We start from the raw sequence: 26337 nt of genomic DNA on the forward strand, positions 1-26337 counted from the left end.
ATATTAGATCATTGTTTATTTAATAAAAAAAATTGTTCAAAATATAAAAAATGCGAAAGAGACTTCAAATATATTAAAAAAATATAAATAAACTCAAAAAAAACATATTCAAGAGCCAAAAAGTGCTAATTTATATACCTATGGGGATTACTGAGAAATTAACGATGTTCATAATTAAACTATTTTATTATGAAAAAAAAAATAATAATAATAATAATACAAAAATATGCTTTAATCATATTTTTTCCATAAACTTATTTTCGTTTGTATTATTATGTTACTTATTTTTAATCTCAAGCATAGAGGACAGTAAAATGAAATGAGATTTAAAATTATAAAAAAGTTACAAAATTATGAGCCGTTGATTGCACATTTCGATTAACTCTAATTTATGAAAAACCTTAAATTTACGTGTAAAATCACTTGGTATATTCATAACGTTTTTATATTTTTAATAAATATATTCGATCGGTTAGAACGCGCGATTTGACGTTGTCCCATATCTAGACTCCATTAATTTTCTGTCCTCCCATTGGCCATCGTCTAAATTTCTCATACTCATGGCTTTACGAACTCCTTCGTGCCAAGTTCTTTTTGGGCGACCTCTTTTTTTCCGGTGATGTATCCAGTTCATTGTTTTTTTGAGTAATCTTGACATTCATACGTTGTGCATGGCGGTACCAGACAAGTCAGTCATAATCGTGTCCTAAATCTCCATTTGATCCCGGATATTTTCATTTCTTACTCTATCGGTTCTGGATACTCTGACCGATCTTCTAAGTGCATCCATTTCTCTAAGTGCATCCATTTCGGTTGCTTCTATTATTCTTTTTCAAGTCAACTGTAGGCTAATTGCAGTTCTGTCTGTTAAAGATATGCCCATCCCCGAACATGTTTGTTTTCACTTCAGCAAAGCATCTTTAACATACATTTTAAAAAGCATTGGACAGCAGCCCTGGCGAAGGCCCTTTTTTACGCAGAAATCTTTAGACAATTTATATCCTATTTCAGCTTTCGAGGTGGAATTCTTATTTTTTAATTATTTTAACATTTTTTCAAACATCAGAGGTTACCATTTCTCTAATGTTTGGAAAAATGTTATAAATATAAAAAGTTATGAATCATACCTACCAAATAATTTTACACTTAATTTTAAAATGTAAATGTAATATATTTAATATTAATTAATATATATGTAAATTATTATAAAATGTATATTATTTATAAAATAGCTTTTAAAGTCTGTAAAGAAAAGTATTAAATTTAAAATTCAAATTTGTAGCTGAAAATCCAAGGTTTATAAAATTTACAAGCTCAAAAATATTGCTTGTATATGCAACTGACGTCATTTTTAAAGAAAACATAACGCTTGTCCTTTAATTTGTGCAATAAAAAGTAACATCCTATGACATAAGTGTGAACGAAACTATTTATTTTGAAAAATATGGAGGCACAATTAACGTGGCTCGTAGGTATACAAAGTAAATTTTATTTCTGGTTTTAAATAGCTTGAATGTTTGATAAAGCCTCCAGGGCCTTGCTTTATTAGACGACTCTTATCCGTGGCGTTTTATCATTGTTTAAATTTAAACTTGGCCCCAAAGAGCGTTTTTTCTTTTGGTCTACCACAAATAAAAGTGATTTTAGTGGTGTCATTCTGCCTAAAATGATCCTTTCAAAACCAAAAATATTGTTACAAGGCTGGTTTTGAGGTTTCTCAAAGAATTGTACTTTGCAACATTTCTTTTTAAGTTTTTTATTCTTCTCTATTTTTAATTTAAACGCTTTCAAATATCACAGTTATTGGTATAAACTATAAACTATAATTTTTAAAATACATCTTGGATTAGAAAGCACAATTTTTGCAAACTTCAGAAATACATACCCTCTCTTTTTGAGAAATGTAATATATCTTTATGAGAAAAAAACTGTGCTTTTTAATACACTTGTAATATACATGGTGTCCCATTTAAAATAAATATATATAATATACATATAACTATGACATTTGGTTGTAATACGGCTATAAAACTTGACCAAAAACGTTATAGTTTATTAAAGGAGGTGCAAAAAATGAATTGTAGTAGCCTTAAAAAAGATAATTTCTGTAGGATCAACATCTATACAGGGTGAGTCTTAAATAAGTCCAAATATTTTCAGGGGTAGTATATTTCGACCCCTGAAACACGTCTATAAGGTTTTTTTCGCGAAAAAAAATTGAAAATTAATAATTTTTTAAAGAAAATTTTTGAAAATTTTTAATTTTAAGCTAAAAAACATAATATCTTCAAAATATGGCAACATAGGTAGTAACTTAAATTTACCAGAGAGAAAACCCAGAAAAGATACAGTAGTTCGTAAAATTTAACCAAAAAATCACTTTTTTCTTAAATTTTTGAAGGGAAATAACTCGTTTTTTTTTAGTTATTTCAAAAGTGGCAAAGAGAAAATATGTTTCTTTAGACCAGCCCTGAAAATATTTGCACTTATTTAAGACTCACCCTGTAAATCATTTATTGAAAATTTATCATTAATAATCCCACTATTTCGCCATTATTTTTTTACTATGCGGTATATAAATATGTACGTAAAAAAGATCGATTAATCCATGAAGATGATATTTTTATTTCAACATTTTTCTATTTCTAATGGTCCATTAATTTACAAAAAAGTGCCACAAAAATCAACATTTATTTATTTTTTTGTTCATCTCACATAATTTACGCATTCAAAGTTATTATTTTACACGAACTCTGTAATATAATACGAGAAATAAACCTGAAAAGAAAATTTTCTGAAAATATTTCATTAAAATTCTTTCAAATTAAAATACCATTTCTTCACTATCTTAATTACATTTTTATGGAAACACGTTATTTTTAAGTGAACTTTAGTAACATAATATGTATTTTTTATGTTTATTTTTTTATTTCCTTAGTTTAGCTCTTGCTTAATTTGTATTTTGCTTGTCATGCTGTCTCGTGTACAATACTCGTACTCATGACTCGGAAATATCTAAGTAGTTCTAATTATAAGGGCTTCTCTTAGTCCCTAAATAAACGTGTCTCATCATCAGAGATTGAGTTCTGTCGCGTTCGACTTTTCTCATCGTAGATAATAAATGTTAATAAATGTTTCGAATAGCATACCACAACAATGTGGGGGTATATAAGGCTGTTAATAATGTCATTTATTTTCTTAGACGCTTAGACTAGAGCCACATATGTTCGAGCTTCGATGGTACATTTAAAATATGTCAATAACCTCTTTAATGACGAATATAGAGAAGGGGAATTATAACAATGAAATAGTAGAATGCTATTTTGTCTTAAGAGTATCACTAATGAATGTTTATTCAACTTAAATTGCAAGACGGAAAACTTTTTCTCACGTTGATGTAGCTAATGCGTGCTAAAAAGTTTTATTAACGCAAATTACGATTTTTTCGTGTTCAAACCTTCATGGGAATGAAAAATTATCAGTAACAATGCACAATATCCTGAGCATTGCGCGATATAAAAATAAAACTCATAAATGTAAGGGTTGTACATTTTTTTCTTGAAATTTTAATCGTAAAATAAATTCAGAACGTCGGATGCTAATTTTATTAACACCTGGGCACAGCCAATATCCTAGATTGCATTCTTACAACATTCAAGATCAAGATTAAACATACTCAGAGAGAACCAATTTAAATACTTTATAGTAGTAACGCCAATCATACAAATACGCACGATAGTTAATTACCGCAAGTACATTTAAAAATATTGCTAGTTTGAATATCTGTAGACTTAGGGAATAAATTATTTAGTGATAAGAGGTTATTTTTTAAATTTATCTCATATAATGAATTAAATTCTATGGCAAAATTGCTGGTGCCAGACGAATAATATCCTAAAGATTTTTTTTTTCAAACGTTACATAAGAAGAGATAAATATTAGCCTGTAATTTATTTAAAGGAAAATTATAATTAATTAGGAGACTTTAGTGTGAATATTTGATAAAAAGTTGATTATATGAATATTTTGTTACGAATGATTACGGTCCAACCGTCATTCCAAGAGTAAACGTCCTCAGGAATGGGTCGAAACGTCAATTTGGTGGGCGGAATCGGAACGGGCGGTCTAGAAATGGCCCCATGCCAAATTTGAGCCCTTAACTATGGTAAATAAAAAAGTTGGTTTGCAAAATCGGGGGTAATTTTCTTTTGCCCTTTTTGCTCCTGTATATTAAATTGAAGGAACCATATAGGGATGTCCGGACTCCTTTCGAGTACCTCTATCCACGAGCCGGGTTTGGTTCATATCGACCCAAAATTAAGAAAAACCCTGATGTTTTCACCCATTTAGAAACGTCGGATCGAAACTTTGGCCACTTCATCTTGTAGTCCGTCCCCAATAGTGCCGAAATCGACCCCCATTTTTCCTCTATATCTAATAGTTTAGCCTACCCTGATGAAGGTTTAAACGAAACGTCGGGTCCAACTTTGCACGGTAGGGCCGTGTGCACCATCGCCAATAGAGCCTATCTACCAAATTTGGTCGCGATCGGACGACTTTGACTTTGGACGTCTCTTACGTCAAAACCAACTGTCACAGGGACACGTGTCATACGGGGTCAAGTTGGCCTTGGTCCAATCTATCGACATGCCAAATTTCGTTGAAATCGGACGATTTTTTAGCCAGTGATGATGGGGTTTCATATTGGTCGAAACGTCGTCACAATATCATAAAAAGATGGGGGCTCTACGAGCCCCATCTACGTTCCAAATTTCAAGTCTCTAGCTGTTATAGGGCCGGAGCTATGGCGGTCCAAAGACCCATCTCAACTTCCATGTTCGATATTTGCGTTCAAGTTCAAACAATTATAACAAAAATAATAATATTACTATGTAAACTATTCCTACAACTAAAATATTTGGCTACAAGTGATATATAAAAATAAAAATATTTGGACCACAAAAAAAATTAATTAAAAAAAAATAAAATTATTAGGAATGAATAATTATAATAAATAATTATAATAAAAATAGAAATATTAGGACCACCGCTCCTACTAAAATATTTTACCACGACTGATTGTAATTAAAATAAACATATTAGGATCACTTTTACTACTGTAATATTTAACCATATGTGATTATAATTAAAATATAATTATTAGGAGTATACCCACTACTAAAATGTCTCCACAAATAATTATAATAAAAATATAAATATTAGCACCACAGCTAGTACTGAAATATTTTGCCACGAGTGATTATTTATAATTAAAATAAAAATATTAGGGCCATTTTTACTACTGAAATATTTAACTACATGTGATTATAATTAAAATAAAATTATTAGGAGCACCACTACTACTAAAATATCTTGCCATGAATAATTATAATAATAATAGAAATATTAGGACCACCGTTACTTCTGAAATATTTTGCTACGACTCTGATCATAAATAAAATAAAAATATTAGGACCTCTCTTTTACTACTGAAATATTTAGCTACATGTGATTATAATTAAAATAGAATTATTAGGAGTATTCCTACTACTAAAATATCTCTGCGCGAATAATTATAATAAAAATAGAAGTATTAAGACCACCGGTACTACTGAAATATTTTGCAACGAATGATTATAATTGAAATAAAATATTAGGACCACTTTTAATACTGAAATATTTGCTTAGCAAGTATCCGATTTAAGGCAATCTCTTTAAAAATATATTAGAAGTGTCTATCAAACCGTTAGTAATATTTAATATTGTTTTTTTACCAATATTTGCTATTTAAACAAAATTAGGGTTATTCACCCATATTATGACCTCTTATTAAAAAAAAGAATGCTATTGAATAAAACAAACATATTTAATTTCATATCTATATGTCATATACATTAAATTTGACACGAGAGAACATAAGTAATGACGGAAGATTATAAAAGAAATACAAATATTAGGACCACTCCCACTACTGAAATATTTTGCTATAAAGTAACAGATTTAATGTAATCACTGTGAAGAATTGTTGCCGGCTTGTTACTAAACCGTTATGTAAAATTATACAGCTGTTAATTCATTTTTCAATGTCCATAGCGGTGCACCAAAAAATTACATCGCTTACAGATTAATTACAAGGAAAGAAAAATCTGTGAACGAACAGCTGGCCATCATTGAATGATGGAGAGAAGAAAAAAGAAACAATTATTCAATCGTTTTATTATTTAGTAATCGCGAGAAAGGCTACACTTCGAAGAATATTCTGTAATTGAGTAGTGGGAAGTTATAAAACATTTTTAATAAGCTTGCTGTGTAGATATACGGGTGGCACAATCATAAAATGACTCTGTTGTATACAATATCAAGTAACTCCTTCTTTTCACAGTAACAAATCTGTAATCACAAAGCATATACTTCTTTCAGAGGACTTAAAAAAGACAAAATGTATTTTTTAGTGTAAAATGTATTGTAAACAATAATAATTAATCTTTCTAAAGAACTAGACGAACTTTAATGTTAATTTCATTTAAAATACATAGCTCCATAAATATGGTAATGCTTTTCGAAGATTTCCTCCTTGAAGTGTTTTGGTATGGTTTGGTATATATATTAGATTAGTTATCTGTGGTGGTCCTCTTATTATCTCGAAATTACACTACCCTGTCGTATTCTTTTCAAAAGAGTCTAATCGAACCTTTGCATATAATTCTTTGCCAATCCTTATCATTACCATTCTATATCAGGCTTCTCATTGATATAGACTATATTCTGCCGTTTCTTCATCTGATGGAAGAATCTGCACATGACTTCGTCTAATCCAACCAGTTCCCATCAGTTTTATATTGTAATTCCAAACCGAACCAAATCGGGTATAAATTAATATAAAATATTTTAATAATTACGAGGCCTATATGCTTGTAAAACGCAAATAAATCTGAAATCGCGAAATGCTAAGCCGATATATATGGCAATCGGTCTAATTCTTCTAGAGCCTATTTTTTCGCAACCTTCATAGCGGTTAATGTGTGCACTAGTGCATTGTCGTGCACACCTTGAGACAGCATTCTTCGGCTTTTTTATTCTGCCCCCCCCCTCTTCACAGGCAACATTAAAGCCCGCAATATTCCCAAGTGACTGTTGGCTCGCGTTTTGCTCACCCGATCAGCACAATTCCAGTTTCTGTTGCCTTTTTTTATTTTTTTTTTGTTTTTATTACCATCCAAACTTATTCCAAACGTGTCACCTAATTACTTTTACTATCTTGTTTGTATAAATCAATTTCTTTTTGATATTAGGCATATTTTAACTTTAAAATACGAAATAAAGTATTCTAAAAAAGTTACAAGAGATTTTAATCTCTTCAAGTAGCTAATGGGGGTACTTATTGCCCAAAATCAACCTTTTTTATTAGACATATGCTGTCTGTAAAAGGAACAAATTATTAGTTTTTGTTGAATTTTAATATTTCTCTCCTACAGACCGGGTAACTTTTCAGGTAATTTAAGCGTCAGCCGATAAAAAACGTCCATTTTCTTCTTATGGTCTTGCAGCTTGGAAATGTGCCCAAAAATGGTACATGGCATACAGGCAAATGGTTGGCTGCGTCAATATGAAAGTCATAGGTCACCAAAAATAATTCTCAGAATCCGCCTTTTCACAACATCTTGTTCTTCTTTCTTCTCCTTTTTTCTTCTTTTTTTGAAGTACTAAATAGGCACAGTTTTCTTTTTTACGCGGTGCCGATTGTTAGCATCGAGATTTTATGGATGTTGCTACATTTTCATGCATGAGATTAGCTAATCTCTTAACCAGATGTAAATCTTTATGTTCTATTTCTTTATTACACGCTTTAAAATGTGTTACACTTAATAGGTGAAAATATGGTTAATTTCAACTAACTGTAAGTGTCATTGTTTTTGTTATCTGACAAAATAATTATTACCCAAGACTTGATAATTTTCATTAATAAATTGTATCCTAAAATTCGTTTAACTATTAACTATTACTTCTTACCTACATTAAACAATAGATAAGAGTATAAAAGATAGACTAATCATATACATTGATTTGTTTTGGCCCAACCTACATAAGCAAAATGTGAACAAATCGTTCGCTTATTGATTTGACCATATACTTAATACAATCCTTTTTTTCAAGTTCTGATCCTCCTTCTCATAACCTCTCGTCCAAGTAAGGGTTTTTGATAAAAATAAACACGTTTTTTAAATCATAAATGTAGGGAGTCTTCAGTTGTAAATAAACAACTGCGGTGTTGTAAAATTGAATTTTGAAAGCCGAAACTGATGTACAACATTTTTTAATAAAGAAATGTCAATTAGCAACCTAGTATGATTCTGTGTTTTGTTTATCTTGAGTACCTTCGTAAGGTTCGTCTATATGTATGATTTGTCCGAGAATCTATGCCACTGGGTTGTAGCGATTCCATATACTTTTTGTGATGTATTTTTCCCATTTTTTGGGAGTATTTTTCTTAATATTTTATGTTACGTTCACTTTATCGAACGCTAGATAATTTTTGCTGACTAATAGCTTCTCAAATCATCTCGCAGAAGAATGACGTGATAAAAAAGCATCTCTAATTTGTTCCTTTCTTTTATCTGAGGAATATCTTTATCACGAAGCAGAGTACTTTCTACGTTGGCGCATTTCTTCGATAGAAGATAAACGCTTAAGCCGTTTGTGGCCCTGTTTTTTTTATTATCCGTCCCGATAAGACAGCTGTTCGCCTTTGAATCGACACGCGCCAATAGCACATCTGCAAATAAGGGTTGGTTGGTAATAGCGTAAAAATGAGTTTTGTGACCCCGACAATCAAAAACCGCGGAAATCGAACCACGTGCCTTCGAAAGCAGATGCTCTAGGTCATAGTACCGGCCATATGGTTCATCTTTGGCACGGGCTTAAACAAATCCAAGCTATATAGGCAGGTATCAATATTTTTATCTGTCTGCGTTCTAGCACAATAAAAGGCGAGAATTATAGACATGGGTAAAATATAACTAACCGCTACAACATGATTTGTTTTGACACAACATGTACAAGAAAAATGTAAACAAACCGTTTGTTTTTTTAAGTTTGATTTGACCAAAAGAGAGTTTAAAAATCGTTAATAAACTTTTTTATAAATAAGTCATAACCTGGCATTTTCCGTTTTCTGGTTTAGCAGATGTGGACGTGTTCCCCACGATTTTCCCTACCATTAGCAATATCCTCGAGTGACCGTAGTTGGTCTGATTCCACAGATTGGACTCCCTTAACCTTGGGACACCCTTAGCAGCCAGATCCTTCACGGGCCAGTCGATTGATTGCATGTCCAGAATTACTTCTATATAGCTCAGCTTACGCTGTGTTGTTCCTTGCTCCAGTTGTACTTAGAGCTGCTAATCGTTGTACTTTTGACTGGCTAATTTTTTGTCGTTATTGATGCACTCTTGGATGTGAATTGTGAATTCTTTTGTGTTTATTTTTTTTGTACGTGCGCTTTATATCTGTCTGTACGACGATCTATTTCAGTGATAGTTGTGCCTGTTATTTTAATTCGCAACTTAATTGTATTTTCTATCATCTGCCGAAAACTTACCTGACAGTTGGGCAGACCCGTTTATAAGCTCATGCTAATTATATATTATGCAAAGTTTGTTTGGAAGTATCGGTATATAACATGCAATATTTAATTTTACCAATAAAATTAAGCATTTAATAATGCTAAAACGAATTAAATAAATTGGGTACAATATTGTATGACCCTAAATATGTTGATAAATAAATTCTTCTTTGTGGCTTTTTCTTTTGATATGGTCTTTTTAGGGCTAGTAAACTATTAATCTGTTCAAAGCAAATTATATAGTGTTTGTTAACTCAAAACTATTTTAATTCCAATTGCCAAGAGTAAATAAATTAGAACAGACACATAATTCAGTGCCATCTAAGCGTCTGTTCTTCCCCACATTTAATTAAACATATTGACATTTATTATTGCTTGATTAGAAAAAAATGAGGCATAATTGTCAGGGTTAGTGAACTGTTTATCTATTAAAAAATAGCGTAAAATGTTTACTCCACACAGAATAATGTTTTAAGTTTGAGCTAATATGATTAAAGAATTGGAGCAAACATAATTTTAATACTGAAATATCTCTATAAAAGCTGCGTTTAAAATTAATTTTACAGTAATTTCAAAATTTCCAATATAATTTTTAGAATGTCAAAAGACATTTAACTGGAAAAGGCCATAAAAAAATTTACCATATGTGTATAAAGAGAATACTTGCTACCTACTGACCATACACTATCTGATTTTTTAATTGATTATGAAATCATATATTTAGTACCATGAACATACTTTTTCATTCAATTATGCAACACTGCCACTGTGGCTCGATTAACTAACAAAAGATAAACGCACATTAACATACTGTAGGTCAAAACCATACTTGTGCTTTAAGTACTCGACAAAATGTTAATTTTCTTTCACAATATAATAAATTATTTATTTAAATGCAACTTTATTATGTTTACTAATTCAAACGCTCTGTACAGAAATAAAAATTCTTCCCTTTATAGTCGAGGAGTTTGTAACAATTGTTGTTAGGTCGTCTCAGCCAGTGTAGCTTTTCTCCGTTTTTGTTGAATTAATTGAAAATATTCTCACCTGAGCTTAGGTTGGGTCGGTGCGGAGGTGTTCCCAATTGAAGGGGCACATGCAATGTTCATTCTTTTGTTTTAGTACTGTATATTTGAGGTTATTGTCTCTCTTGAATATCAATGCGTTTTTCGTTTGTTCTGCTGCGTTTCCACTGATAATTATTCAAAGTGGAACTTTGATATTATGTATTATTAATAAGAAGTGTAGACCTTTTAAAAAAAACGGTAATAATAACGTTCAGAAATACATACTTTATCAACATTATCACTTTCAGCTTGATTTCACCATTTAATGCCATTTGCTATGATTCAGGTATCCCTAATCTATATCATTAAACCTTTGTTGTTCTACTCTAATTTGTTGAAGATGTTCTCCAAAGTTTTTCTCCAAAGTTCATTGTGAATAGTTTTGAAGAGACTGAATCTCCTTGTTGGACTCCTTTGATTGAGATGAATTCTAGTAGAGGATTGTGAGGAATTTTCCCCAGAATTTCCCACTTTATAAAGTAATTTTCTTTCACTCTGTGTAGTCATCAGCGAATCTTAGTTCTTAATCTTAGTTCTTAGTTCAGGTATACGCCATCAATATTTAGATCTTTGCATTCCAATCTAATCTGTTGAAGGTCTTCTCCAAAGTTTCTGTAAACAGCTCTGAAGAAAGTGGGTCTCCTTGATGGACTCCTTTGTTTGTTGAGAATTCTAGTGGAGAATTGTGGAATTTTGCAATCTAATCTCTTAAAGAAATTCTCAAAAGTTCCTGTAAACAGCTTTGAAGGAATTGCGTCTCCTTAATTTTGTTTCACTCTGTGTAGTCATCAGCAAATAGTAGATAGTTTAGATCTTTATTGTTCCAATCTAATCTGTTGAAGAGGTTCTCTATAATTTAAATCTTTGAAGAAATGGGTCTTCTTGGACTCCTTTGCTTTTAGGGAATTTTGATGAAGAACTGTAGGGAATTTATCCCAGAATTCCCCAATTTATATAGTCTTTACGAATATAAAATTATTTTCTTGATTGTACCATTGCAGTCTTAGAGACAACTAAATACGTGTTTTAAATTACAAAAAGAGTATTGTAGAGAACATGAGAATAAACTTATATTTTATTCAAAATAGTATTTCTAGTGGTAAAAATAGCTGTGGATAATGTTTTGTTTGATGGCAATATTGCGCATTGATTGGTTATTGCTAGAATTGTTTTGACAAATATTAAGACATACTATTAGCAAGTTTGCGTCATTAAAAAAATTAGTCACGAGAAATTCCTGCCTTATTAAATTTAATAAAAACTAATGAATAATATACATAAAAGTTTACCAGTCATTATTATATAAATAAATATTTAAATATCAAATTTTTCTACGTCGTATAACTGACGATTTTTTTTTGGTAAGTACAAATCGAAATAGAAGTATATCATAATAGTTATTGCAATTGAGTAATTAATAGTTATATTATGTCATAAGCTCGAAACATTCTTGTGCACTTCACTGCCTAGAGCATACCTACTCCATATTATGTTGGATTAGATTATGTATTTGTAATAGCTAGTAAGGCCACAGAATCAATTTGTTTGCGATATTTTTATGGTGTTGCTGTACTTAATGATTTTATGCCATTCTATATCTTAGTAATCTTTTAATTATTTATTTTATGGCTATTAAATCATGCATTTATTCTTAGAAGGCTCTCCCACAATATCCTGACTTACATTTTCGACGAAATATAATTAATACAAATATAAAATGGTGTAATTTGCATATTTTAGTTGCACAATCAATTGCAGAAAGCAAATCTGAGGCCTCTCACTTAAAACATTTTGTATAAATAATGAAAACTTAGTTTAGATTAGTTTCCTGCTCAAGTCATGAAGAAATCTAAGGTTCTTATTGAGAAAATATTTGGAAAGAAGATACACTCCCAAATACATTTTTTCATAATTTTAATTACATATTATGTAGTCGATAAACTAATGAACTATCTGGTTATAACTTATATTTTATTAATCCATAACTATTTGAATAACGATAATGAAGAAAACATGGAGAACCAATTTAAATATTCCTTGTGAACCTTTCTCTACCGAAAAAAACTTTTTATGGAAATTTAATTCAAAATTTTAATCAGAACAATATTCAGAAAAACGTAATAAAGATTCGTGTGGAGACCTCATTATAAAGTGCTTACGTAATCTCGCTAAACAAGTTTTGTAGATGCTAGAAAATCAGGAAGGTATTAGGTCATAATTTTGGTTTCTGATTTTTAATATTTTATTATAAATAACTGTTGAAGAGTCTCGAGAAAGTTAAATAGTGGCAGCATCTGTTTAAACTGTTTTAGACAGAAATTCTTTCACAGTTTACACAATTACTTATCACTAGAATTAAATAGAATGAAGGACGTTCAGAGTGAGGTCACCGGATTGCTATTGCTTACATAGAACAGCTACCGATGTAGCAGCTCTGTGACAGTTTTTTTTGCTTCTGGTTCTAAGAAAACCGAAGAAGTTCCAGCAAACACTATACCTTATTTAGTCAGTCTGCTGTGTGATTAACTACATACACTTTCTCAAAATTATCTACGAATGTAGAACACATAAAACACAGTTTCATGTAAAATGTAATAGTCTTTTAATAATTTGCCCCACTAAAAGTCCAGGGACATATTTTTCACTTCTATAGGTACTCAAGTAAATATCAAATATTGCTGCAAAATTATTAACAGTAAAAATAATTATTTATGTTATTTGGCACTTAATATTGAAAGAAATATCAAAACAATATACGCTTTCTAATATAATAAAAAATATTTGTAAAGATTATTTTTTCTAACTTAATTTTAATGATTTTGGATACCTAATTGAAATAATTTTAAAAATTCGAAATTAAACCACACGAAAAACTTAAATGTCTCTTAATTTATTTATAAAATCAAACCCTAGCAAGCTTTTAGAATGTCGCAATTCTAATGTTTAATTCATTTGCAATCATGGTAATTGCTAGTCGGAACACCTGGTATATTTTGCTGTTGTCACCACTGCGCTATGGTTTATTTAAGAATTGTTTAAGATTATTATTATATTCGTGGCACTTAGGTACGGACACGTTTTAGTCAGAATTTTGTGTGTCAAACTTTGTATACATAGACCAGATGTCAAGCCATAAAAAATATTCAATATTCAGCAAAATTAAGTCTTTTAAATTAGTATCTGTCTATACGTTTATTTCAATAAGCCAATTATGTTGCAAACTGTAAATAGTCTTAAATAGCACAGAACTGCAACATGTAAAAAAACAAGTATAATTTAAATTAACAATTTTTTTTATAATATTCCATTCATTTTTAATCCTCAATGAAATCTCTGTTACAGATATTAACCGTTTAGTAAAAGAAAATGCCAATGTATACCGAGAACTGATAAGAATTATCACAATTTACTTATAGTGGATGGGATTTAAGTTCCCAGTTACCTAGTTAACTAATAAAATAGAAATAAAAAGTCGTAAACATAATCAAATATTTGAAGTTGAACCGAACTTTTTACGCAACCCTGTATACCGAGACTTCCACATTGGAATACGTTAAGTTCGTATAGTTTAACATTAATGTTATCAAGCTCATAAATTATTTATTTTTTTTTACTTATTCAGAATAAACAACGTTTAAATTCGGTTAGCAAAGAATTCTTTAGTGGTTTCGGAGGAGGGGGGCGTTTTAAAATTAAATTATTCATTATGAATGTTGAAATGAATATAAAAAATATAAAAAATGACGTCAAACATGTTCTAAAATGACTTTTTATGACAGTTCGTATTCTAATAAAGCGTCGCTATCTCTGGAGTACAATACAAATATTTGTTTTATTCCTTTATCCTAATAATGCTGTATGATATGCGCTTATTAAAACAGCACAAGGAAGTTGTTACCAGTTGACACTAAAATTATGATACTGACATAGATATGTGGGAATTTTTTTAAACAATTGCAGGAATAGAAAAAAATAATTTTTCTAGAAATATATTCTCTAGAGATTATTGCAGTAGAAGTAAAATTATATTCCATCAATTTGTGGTACCTATAATTTTCTGTTCACTTTCTGATGTTTTAGGTGAAGGATACGTTACGAAGAACAATGAATGTCACAACATATGATTTTAACGTAAGATAAAATAACCATCAATTTCTGCAGTTTTAGTATTTCGAATTTTTGTACTAACACAAGAAACTACTAAAAAATAATGACCATTGTTTAGCGAACATAAAGTTATTTAAACCACACATATAAAACGCGCAGTCAAGACAAATTTGAACATAAATATTCTGAGGCATATAATAATATATGTTTTATATTATGTAGAGTTGTTATGAAAGCTAAAGCAAATTTGTATTGGGAAAATGGAGAGGGATGCTCACAAGGCGAGCTACTGAACTTCTGCGCGTAAGTAACAACAGAGTTTAGAACTAAACCGGTGAATGAAAGAGTGAAGGTGAAGGAGCAGGTGATATTACTGAAAATCACATGAATTTGTTATTGCCAACAGTCAACAGTCACTCTTGAGATCGTGCACTATGAACTCCATGGACTGAGGACTGACTTATAATGAATCTTCCCTATTAATTGTATCACTGTAATTTTAGATTACAATCTCAACAATCCCAAATACTAGTGTTAACTAGTCTAAATAATAAAAATAAAGCAAATTATGTTTTTAAATAAATCCAACATATCTAAATTCAAAATACAAATTTTGAAAGGTTTCACATGAGATTGGTGGAGGGGGTAGAAGTATTAATGTAGAAGAGTAGTTGTATGAACAAAGTATGAAGGATGTTGTAAAGTATTGGAGTGTGATTTCAAAATTAAAAGTATTATTAATTTAATAAGAAATAATTGTTAGTATAACTTTTATTAAGGCTTTTATTAGCCTGGTTACATTTTAATCCATCTTATTATATCCCTATCTTTCTCCGACACACTTCAACATTCAGCCTCTCTAAAGTCGTCTTTTTGTGACAATCGTGGTCAGTCCTCGGTATCTTTTATGATCTGCTTTTGTTATTCTTACCGGGGTTTCCAGGACAGGTACATTAATCTGTCCGAATTTTAGATGCCCGACCTGTCACTAAAATTCGACGTAGTGAAATATTAAAAATGCCCACCGAAAGAAGAAGGTAAGTCAAAACAAGAAAAAAAAAACATATCTGTGTAGCCATAAACGTGTTACGTGCCGAAAACATGGTGCTGTATGGTTGTTTTTACTCAAAGGGGCACATTTTTTAAATATTTCTCTGCGCCGACCTTTTTTCTTTCTTGGCGTGGGTCTCCGATGTTATCTTTCAAACCTTTTACCCCCTATAACGATCCCATTCACTGAAATAGTTTTGAAATTGAGACTGCTGTTTGAATTTTAGGCTCTGCTGCCTTAACACACTGGAGAGGCTTGTTAATCTATATGAAAAATGGGTGTAAAATTGAAAAACGTTCTGCTGGTATATTACCAGCGAGCTAGTTTCAGGCTTCATATTTTATCTCTCTTTGGGCTATTAAGCTTTATTTTAATGGCGCTCAAACAACACATTATTGTCTAATGTGATTTAAAGACTGAAATTTAATACTTAAAGAAAGAAACATCTGAGTATATAACTCAGATGCTGTTCACTAAATTCTAGTTATTTTTTATATGTACTATATTATAAAGAAAATTATTTATATAGGTACCTACTAGGCTAAAAGTTTTAGTACTTACACGTTTTGAGAGCTCTAAGAAACATAGTAAATCTGGTGATAAAGTTTTTAAAATATCAACATTTGTAGAAAATGTTATGTAGATTTTAAATACATATAAGCCTTTATAGGCTTAAATGCTCTCTTGATTCTGTGAGAAATTCAATTTTTTGAACCCTTGCCTTGTTTTGAAATGCATTTTGATAATGGTTAAAATTATGCCCACTCGCATTCTAGTTTTTTATTATATTTATATTTATTTATATTTATTTTTCACGACTGGACTTTCACGTATGGAAAAATGTCCAAAAATTGCTCATTATTGGATATTTTTTACATGTTTTCAGAACTCTAAAAAAAGTAGTAAACATGTTGTATTTGTAGAAAATTTTCTATAGATTTCGAAGATATAAGCCATTATAGGATTAAAAGCTTTCACTCATCGCGAAATTCATTTTTTTGAACCCTTGTCGAAATAATGAATTTTGATGATGGTTGTTGAATATTTGAATACAGTTTTTTTCAGGGGTTCTGTATATAGGTATATACTGTGCATATATAAAAGCATGATGTATACGAAATATATATATTAATTTGGTAATATATATTGAAATTATATCGACCTTCAAATTAATATTAAGCTAAATTACTGTTTACTATTTATAGCCTGGTAAACAATAATAAGCATGTACGTTCCAATCTAAAATTAAGATTATTTTTCCTCAAGCACGTAATAATAACAAATTTTGGTGCAAATCTCTAAAAGTTTACTGGTAAAATAAGAAAATCACCCAAGATTAATGTTAGAATATATCTCTTAGACTATGAACAAGTGATAATAGGCAGTAGTTGACATCATCTTAGCGTCTTTTGCAAATAAATTTATGAGGTAATTAGATACACACATGGCGGTATACAAATTTGAATATTAAGCGGTATGTCGCGCATTTAAATACATTCTTAGTTCTAGTAAAAACTGCTGAAACTGGAAGCATTACCTTAAGCAGGAAGAAGTGACTTGTTGAAAATTAATCTGTTTTCATGTCGAGGTATCCCAGGAAGAAAAAAAAAGCTGAAAACTTTATTTTTACTACTGGAAAATTTACATATACACCTCAAAGTTTTCCTTTGTTTTTATAAAATTGATTTATTGAATTTGAGTAAAATTTGGCTAATAGAAAAAAAGGATAGTAATAAATATGCCACTTTGTAACGAATTAGTTTAAAATCGTAATTTCTATAAGTGCCAAGATTTTTTATTTAGAAGGACCTCAATATTTTTGTACAAATATTAATATATTTAAGCCTACATAGTTAACTTCTGGCAAAATAAAAATATTTTGTATATAATTAGATGATTTAGATTCATTCACCTCTTTCCTGTACTAAAATTATAACTAGTTTATGCTTTATTTTTATATCTTTCTCTAGAAAATATTACATATATCTACAGATATATGTAATATTTATAGGTGGATTCTTCCACCTATAAATTTGTAAAAAATATGTTTAGGTTTGAAGTTGAAGTATATTATAATATCTGATGATATATTTCTTATATTATTTTCATAGACATAAAAAACAAATTAAATAAAATAAAATATACACATTCTCACAGCTCCAAGAAAAATAGTAGGTATATATGGTCATAAAATTTTGAGAAGTTCAGTATTTGCAGCAAATTTTATGTAGAATTCGAAGATATAATTCTTTAAAGGCTAAATAATTTTGTTCTGAGATAAATTCGATCTATAGAACACTTGCTTTGAAACTATTTTTGATGATGGTGAAAACTATGACTGCATCAAAAATCAAAAACCATAATTGTAAAGCTACAATGGCCTTTGTTTTAATATCGATGCCTTGTCCAAAACGGTCAATTTTCATTACTATAGGTATGGCAAAATGCAGAAAAATTGCTAATTTTTGAACATTTTTACCTGTTTTTTTTAAGGGCTTTAAGAAAAATAGTCAATAGTAATTTTGAAAATTTTAGTATTTTTAGAAAATTTTATGTAAATTTTGAATATATAGCCTTTATGGGCTTAAATTCTTTAATTCGATGAGAAATTCGATTTTTTCAATCCTTGTTTCAAAATGCTTTTTGGTGAGTGTTAAAATTATGCCTACATCTAAAAAACAATAACTCTTGTAACTTTCGAATTAATTGGACTAGGAAAAAATTAAAAAACACGTGTCCATTTTTTCAGTTCACCATAATTTCTAATAAAGAAAACTTAATTTAATTTTTTAGGTAAGTTCCCCATTGTAAAACTCTACAATGATCTCTATATTTTCGTATTCCACGCTTTCTTTATAATTAGTAAATAACAGTAGTTACCTATTTCTGCTATAGAAATAAATAAAGCATGAAATAAGTAAAATATAAAAGTAAAAACATACTAAAAAAAAGGGAAAAAATTATACGAAGAAATTTGTTTATGTTGTTATACACACTGGTACACTATTTCTAGACACCCCGTACACTTATTCTTGTCCGATTTTGATTTTTGACTACGCAACCATCGCACATTTGCAAACCAAATGAGCCAGCTTCCTGTAAAAGTGGTTTGTATAATAAAGGAGCGCTAAAAAATATCAAAACTTAATAAATACTGACTTATCTATAGAAATAAATAGGTGAATATCCAAATTATTAGTTATAAAAATATCTAGAATGACGTGACATATCCCACGCGTCGTTTCATGACGTAAAATCGTTCTTGTCCTCTTCGGTTTTATGTCTGACAACAACCTACATCAAGACAAAATCATCTTTTGTGAACATTTAATATAGAAGCCCAAAAGATATCGAAGAATGACGTAAATTCATTAATAACTTTTTAATAATCAATCGAGTTTACAGCAGAGAGTGTGTACCTACTAAAGTTTATTGCTTCGTTAATAACAATTACAGACATACGTAATTTCTGTGTTGGAGGGGTTTATTATGAGATTTGGAATTCTAAGTTATTATAATGTGGATTTTCTTTTATGTAAATTGGAGTGTCACAACCGAATTTCAAACTGTGAATGTGTTTGTATTGTGTTGAATGTGTTTGTATTCATAATATCTGTTTGAAACAGAACCCGATCTCTAAGATATAGGTTTCGTTGCACGCGTAGGCCGCCATTTAGCGATTTATGAATGAACTTTAGATAATGAGTACATTAGTGACGTAACTTTCGCTTGGAGCTAGCACCGGTTGTAAAAAGCAATAAATATTAAACGCGATTGTGAAAACTGACACGATACGTAGGGTCAGTAGTCATAAAATCCACGTATGAAGCTAGATATACAGGGTCGCTTTTATGTATGGAAACGGTCGATTATTGGGTAAAATATAGGAGTTACCACAAAAAGTTAAATATAAAAGTTATAGAGTTTATAAATATCTATTAGCGGGTAATAAATTTAAGTATACAGGGACGGTCATAAAGTTGTGGCACATCAAAGTTTCATTTTTTTAAATGGAACCCCCTGCATATTATTGCATATTTCGGTCCTTCCTTCAATTCTAAGCAAAAATCGAAATACACACAATGTACCTCATACCAACCGTTTCCGAGTTATTGACTTTTGAAAATATCACTTAAACAATTTGATTTAATTAATTTCGATATATTCAGTTTCATTTTAACGATGCCATTTCGCCTAAACTGTGATACTTAATAATATTTGACATTAGTTCTCAAGTTAGCATTTATAGATGTATAAAATGAGAGTATAGCAAGTCTGGAAATTACAAAATTTTCGTTTAACATTTCAATTTCGTCAATTTTGTACATTGTGTATTACGATTATTGTTTAAAATTGAAGGAACACTTGAAATATGCAATAATATATATAGAGGGGGTTTTATTTAAAAAAAAAAAGTTTTGTGTGACACAACTTTATGACCGACCCTGTATACTTAAATTTGCGAGTAGCTAATAGGAATTTAAAAACCCATTACAACAGTATCATAGTTTCGGCAGAATAACATCATTAAATCAAACCAAACACATCGAAATGAATTAAATCGAATTGTTTAAGTGATATTTTCAAAAGTCAACAACTCGGAAACGGTTGCTTTGAGGTACATTGTGTGTATTTCGATTTTTGCTTAGAATTGAAGGTAGAATTGAAATATGTAATAATATACAGGGGGTTCTATTTGAAAAAATGAAACTTTGATGTGCCACGACTTTATGAACGACCCTGTATACTTAAATTTATTACTCGCTAATAGATATTTAAAAATCCTATAACTTTTATATTTCACTTTTTGCGGTACCTCCTATATTTTACCTAATAATAATAATCGACCGTTTCCATAAAAGCGACTCTGTATACTGAAAAATTACTTAAAAAAAATAAATTAAAATTTTATAATTTAGAATATATCAGCAATAATTGTAGTAAAATTTATATAGATTTCAAATATACCAGTAATACGTGGAAATATTTTCAGGTCTGGTAGATCTTGATAAAAGAAACATATTTTCTCTTTACCGTTTTCAAATAAGTCCAAAATAACTGAGATATTTTACTTTGAAAATTAAAAAAAAAGATTTTTCGTTTAAATTTTGAGTACCACTGGATCTTTTCTGTTTTTTTTCTTGTAAATTTAATTTACTACCTATGTTGACATATTATAAAGCCATTATTTACGTTTAATATGTGGTAGAAAACGATCCAGTATTAAAACTAGTAGTAAACATTGTCATTCAGTTTTAAAAATATTAGCATTTGTATCAAATTTTATGTAGAGTACAAACCATTTTTTAGAAAAATTTTATTTCTTTACAGCCCTTAAAACAGAACATTTTCTGGATATTTACTACTTAATAGAAGTTTTATTTTTTTATAATCAGAACTTTTTTTTATCATTTATGTTGTTTGCTATGTAATATGGTAATTTGAATAAAATAAATTGTTACGTTATGCCCGGTATGGTTAAGTTCCTAATAGATTTAACAAGTAAATGGCTGCAAAATAGAGTAACTGTGCCGTAGATGGTCAGTAGAATTCTCTCGTTTAATAGAAAAATGTGTGCCGACCGGCAGACAATCGACATCTATAGCTATTTAGCAGGAAAAAGAAATCATTTGTGGTTTTCCCTCTTTACGAGACTTTCTATGACTAAAAGCAGATCCCTATTAATATTAATGCGCAGTAAGATGGAGCTGGAAGTGAAAGAATTGAAAGAATACGACTGTTCAACTGTGAGTTATTTATCCGGCTCAATATTCCGAGAAATAATGCCATTTTACATAAATCGGACAACTGAAAAGATATATTTTCCTTGATTTCAATGCTTAAATGAATACACCATTAAAAACAATGTGATCTTAACTGTCTTCTCCTCTCAATAGCGATCATTATGTATGCATGCCATTGAGCGTCTTTAACGTACTTGAAGGCGACAGAGGCACACAGTTTGTATAAATCTGACCAAATAACGGCAGCGATATAAAACCACAAAATTATATACATCCTACTGTAAAATATATATTTCTGAATTTATATTACTCACACAAATAATTTACAAAAAATATCAAAAAAGAAATTTGTAGTAACTGGCATATTACTTTTTCTTCAAAAATCTAATTTTTGTATTCATAAGAAGACTCCACTTACCAAAGGAGAACCATAGCCCATCTGAAACAAGAAACAAATATTAATGGTTACTAACTAGGTACATACACAAAAATTCACAACTATTGATTGAAAGAGATCAATGTGATAAGATTAAGATTATTCTTATAATGAGGGGGATTTATTCACTTGTTAATAAATAAAAAAAAATATGTTAATCATTTATACAGGGTGAGTCTGAAATACGTGCAAATATTTTCAGGGCTGGTAAATCTCGATAAAAGAACCATATTTTCTCTTTACAGTTTTTCAAATAACTCCAAAATAACCGACTTATTCTACTTTGAAAATTTTTGAAAAAATACATTTTTTTGTTAAAATTTGAAAATCCGGTAGATCCTTTCTGGATTTTTTTTCATGTAAATTTAATCTAAAACGTATGTTATCATATTATCAAGATATTATGTTTTTAACTTAAAATTTTTAAAAATTTCAAATTTTCAGAGATTTTTTTTCGCCAAAAAAAACCATAGACGTGTTTCTGGTGTCAAAGTATACTAACCTTATATAACCTATTGACCTTTTTTTGTCAATAATGACATGTATTGACTAGTTCCATTCCAAATATCTTGAAAACTTTTGCTTGTAGCGATTTTTACCAAGGGACATTCTTTACGTTAAAAAATACGAAAGTATATAATTTTTTACCCAGTAGTTTTATACAGGTACAGATGAAAAGTTATTACTCCTCAAGTCAGTTAAAAAACGTAGTAGAAGTCATATTGACATCCCCAAATTTTTCATGTAAAAAATCACCCAGACATCAATTTTCATCCAAATATCGACCTTAGAAAAAGAATGAAAAATGAAACTTCTACGCCCTGTATCTCCCAGGGGCGTAGATAGGTGTATGCTATGGGGGTGGTACTATGATTAAGTCGCAAAAAAATCACCGTCGGAATTTTTTTGTCGAATTAAAACGACGGCGATTTTTTTGTCTTCAGAAAGATATAAAAACATAACACAAAAATTAAAATATATAGATTTGTAAATAAATTAAACAAAAATGAAACAACGACGTTTATTAGTTAATTTTCTATAAACTATAAATAAAAAACTCTAAACTATCAAAAAAAAACTATAAAAACTATAAACTATAAATAAAACTACAAAACAAAATCAAGTTTTCTAGTACGCTGTTTGGAAAACCTATCAATGACAGCATCAACATTTATTTCAATATCTTTATGGATATTGATTAGAGTTAACCCCACTAATCTGTCCTGGCCAATAAGAACACTTTGTATGCTTTTAATTAGGTCGAACATATTATAAACGATAAATCAACATAATTAAAAGCATACAAAGTGTTCTTATATGTCGGATATTAATTAAAAAAAATCCCTTCATAGTCAATGACTATTTCAATTCTCGTATCTCGTCAAGCGTCAGGGGGGGTACTGTCCCCCAGTACCCCCCCCTTATCTACGCCCTTGGTATCTCCAAAACGAAGCAATTTAGGACATAGTTTTTTTACATACGAAATCTTTTTATTATTTTTATTTGTAGAATATGCTGCAGAAATTTCCCGAATACAATTTGGACCACCCTGTATAAATATAATGTTATATATCACTAATTTAATTAGTAGCTACATAAAATTAGTTTAAATTTATTAAAAACAAAATAGCATTGTGTGTTAATTAGAAATGTTGTTTGTTTAATAAAGTTATAATTTTTATATGTGAGCTTTTTACAACGTGGCTTAAACACAAAGAATAATTAATGACGAATAAATGATGTTAGCTGTATGCTTAATATGGAAATGTAAAAAATACGTAGCGAAAATATACTATGACGTAAATTTATATCTTATATTTCTTCGCAGAGGATTTATACCACTTCTAAACGTCATAAATGAATACCATTTTACATGCATTATCCAATGATTTAGAATTATCAGCAACAATTTGTTTTAATACTGGGACGCAAAGAGCGTGCGTTATTTTTCCACTTTTGTGTGAGAATAACAGTAATTTTGACAGGTTGATATATCAAAGTATAATTCCTTTCAATAAATTTGATATTTTATTACCACTCGCATGAAAACGCCATGGTATAATAGTTCGAGAGTGTCTGGTTTGGATTATTTGCCAAATGAATTTGGCATTGCAGCACGAAATTATTTTTCCTATCTTTTAAAAACAATCTAGGTTGAATATTAATATCTAATTAAAAAAATATAAATAAAGCCAGAAAAAGGATTTGTGTATATTGCAACTTTGGAATAGTTTTTGGTTAAACTTGTTTCATTAAAATGTTTAACCATATTTTGACATGTTTTTAGGGTTCTTACAAAAATACTAAACATGCTCAAATTATGGGATTAACACAATTTGTAAGAAATTTTATGTAAATTGAGATTATATAATTTTTTAACACCTTAAAATCTTGGGTTCCGTAAATAATTCCATTGTTGTTTCTAAATTATTTTTAATGATGGTTAAAACTATGCATTCTTCTAAAACCATAACTGCAAACCCACAATGGCTTATATTTTCGTATTCTACGCCTTCTAATTAGTAAATAACAGTAGTTTCACCAAAAAATCTTGTCCAAAATCATTGTTTTCATGAATATGTATGGAAAAATGTCGAAAAACTGGTCATTTTTGGACATATTTTTAGAGCACTAAGAGACATAGAAAACATGGTCATAAAATTACAAAAATTACAGAATTCATAGGAAATTTTATGTAGATTTAGAATATATGAATCTTTGGAAGCTTCAGTGCCTGGCCTATTGTGAGAAAATTAATTATTTGGGTCCTTGTTTTTCCGCTAGTTTTGATGATGGTTGATGTTTTTGTAAAACCGCAATGGCTTATTATGTTCTACACTTTTTAATTAATAATGTATAATTAATATAACAGCAGTTTCAACAAAATTGGTGATATGACGAAAATCGACAATTGGCATTTTTTGTATGTTTTCAGAGCTCTAAAAAGTATAGCAAACATGCTTATAGAATTATGAAAATTTCAGCATCAGAAGAATTCAAAGATCTTAGAAACAGAGTAAACATAGTAAAAAAATTATGAAAGTAATAGTATTTGTAGGAAATTTTATGTAGATTTAGAATATATAAACGTTTAAAAGCTTATCTACTTTGCTTTCGTGAGCAATTCGATTAAATGAACCTTTGTTTTTTGAGCGATTTAAAATAAAATGTAAAAAAAATAACTCAAAATATTTTATTTGCCCTTTTGATATAGATGGCGTCAAATTTAGGTATTGGAAAAAACGTTATTTGAGAATGAGCCTGATCAGTGTCACGAACTTTGTAGACAACCTGTGCTTTAAAAATAAATAGATTTAGGTAAAAATGGTAAGGAGATAAGCCATTAAGTACTTAGTCAGGCGACAGGAAGTCATTCAACAGACAAATAACTTTAAAGTAGTCTTCCACGATAAATTTGTAAAGATAGATTTTAAAGGCGACGCTAGGTTTTACTAAAAATATTGTTTATACTGATTGTGTGGTCACAACGAGAATATCACTTTGTTATATCAACAAACAATTGCTGTATTTTCGTTTTGTAATCTAAAAACAATGGCTAATAAATAATATGAGAACTATTACAAAGGTAAATAAAACGTAATTTTGATTGTAATGAAAAATTGGTTTTAAACCGTGTTTAAATCTTCATTTTTTTCAACTACTCAAGATCAAGAGTACAAATCTACAGCCTACGTTATTATATTTATTTATAATTATAGAGTATACCTTCATAATTATCTCGAGTTGAATTTATTTTGTTTCTGTATTAAGGAAATTATTAATCTAATAATACATATTTCCCATTTTCGTTGTTTTTCTTTACAACGATCTGTAAAAAGTAAAATTTCAAGAAGAAATTAACGTAATTACTTCTTTCAACATGCGCCTGGTTTTCACTTGAAGTCTCAGCCTCCATGTTCGTTTTTGTTTTGTTTAAAAATGGGTTATTAGCAATTTTTATTATAATGCCCTGTAATTTTACACGTTTTCGAATATGTACAGCAATCAACATCGTATTGTGCAGACCACACAGGGAAAGGTTGTACGTTAAACAAAATGAAGTCTTTACAAGTTAATAATAAAGGCTCGGAACGAAAATTATGGTAATAATTGAAAATAAACGCGAGTTCTTGCGCGATTAATTAGAGCGCAAGATTTTGCTTGTTGACAACTTAAAAATGATGTTACTGTCAGGATTTAGATACAAATTGCGTTGTATCACGAACACTAACTGCTCTAAAAACTTTCTTAATTCATCATTAATTTCGTAAGTTATGACAAACGAGCGTTATGCATTTCGTTCACTGAAT

The 26337-nt window shown here is 29.7% G+C and overlaps 1 protein-coding gene across 2 annotated transcripts in view; it reads left to right on the plus strand.

Moving 5' to 3' along the window:
- LOC115882566 (rho GTPase-activating protein 7) overlaps positions 1 to 26337 on the plus strand; it is a 65829-nt gene that overhangs the window by 537 nt on the left and 38955 nt on the right. The window lies entirely within an intron of this gene.

Source organism: Sitophilus oryzae, unplaced genomic scaffold (assembly GCF_002938485.1).
Source record: "Sitophilus oryzae breed Bouriz unplaced genomic scaffold, Soryzae_2.0 scaffold_177_pilon_pilon, whole genome shotgun sequence".
Classification (NCBI taxonomy): Eukaryota; Metazoa; Arthropoda; class Insecta; order Coleoptera; family Curculionidae; genus Sitophilus; species Sitophilus oryzae.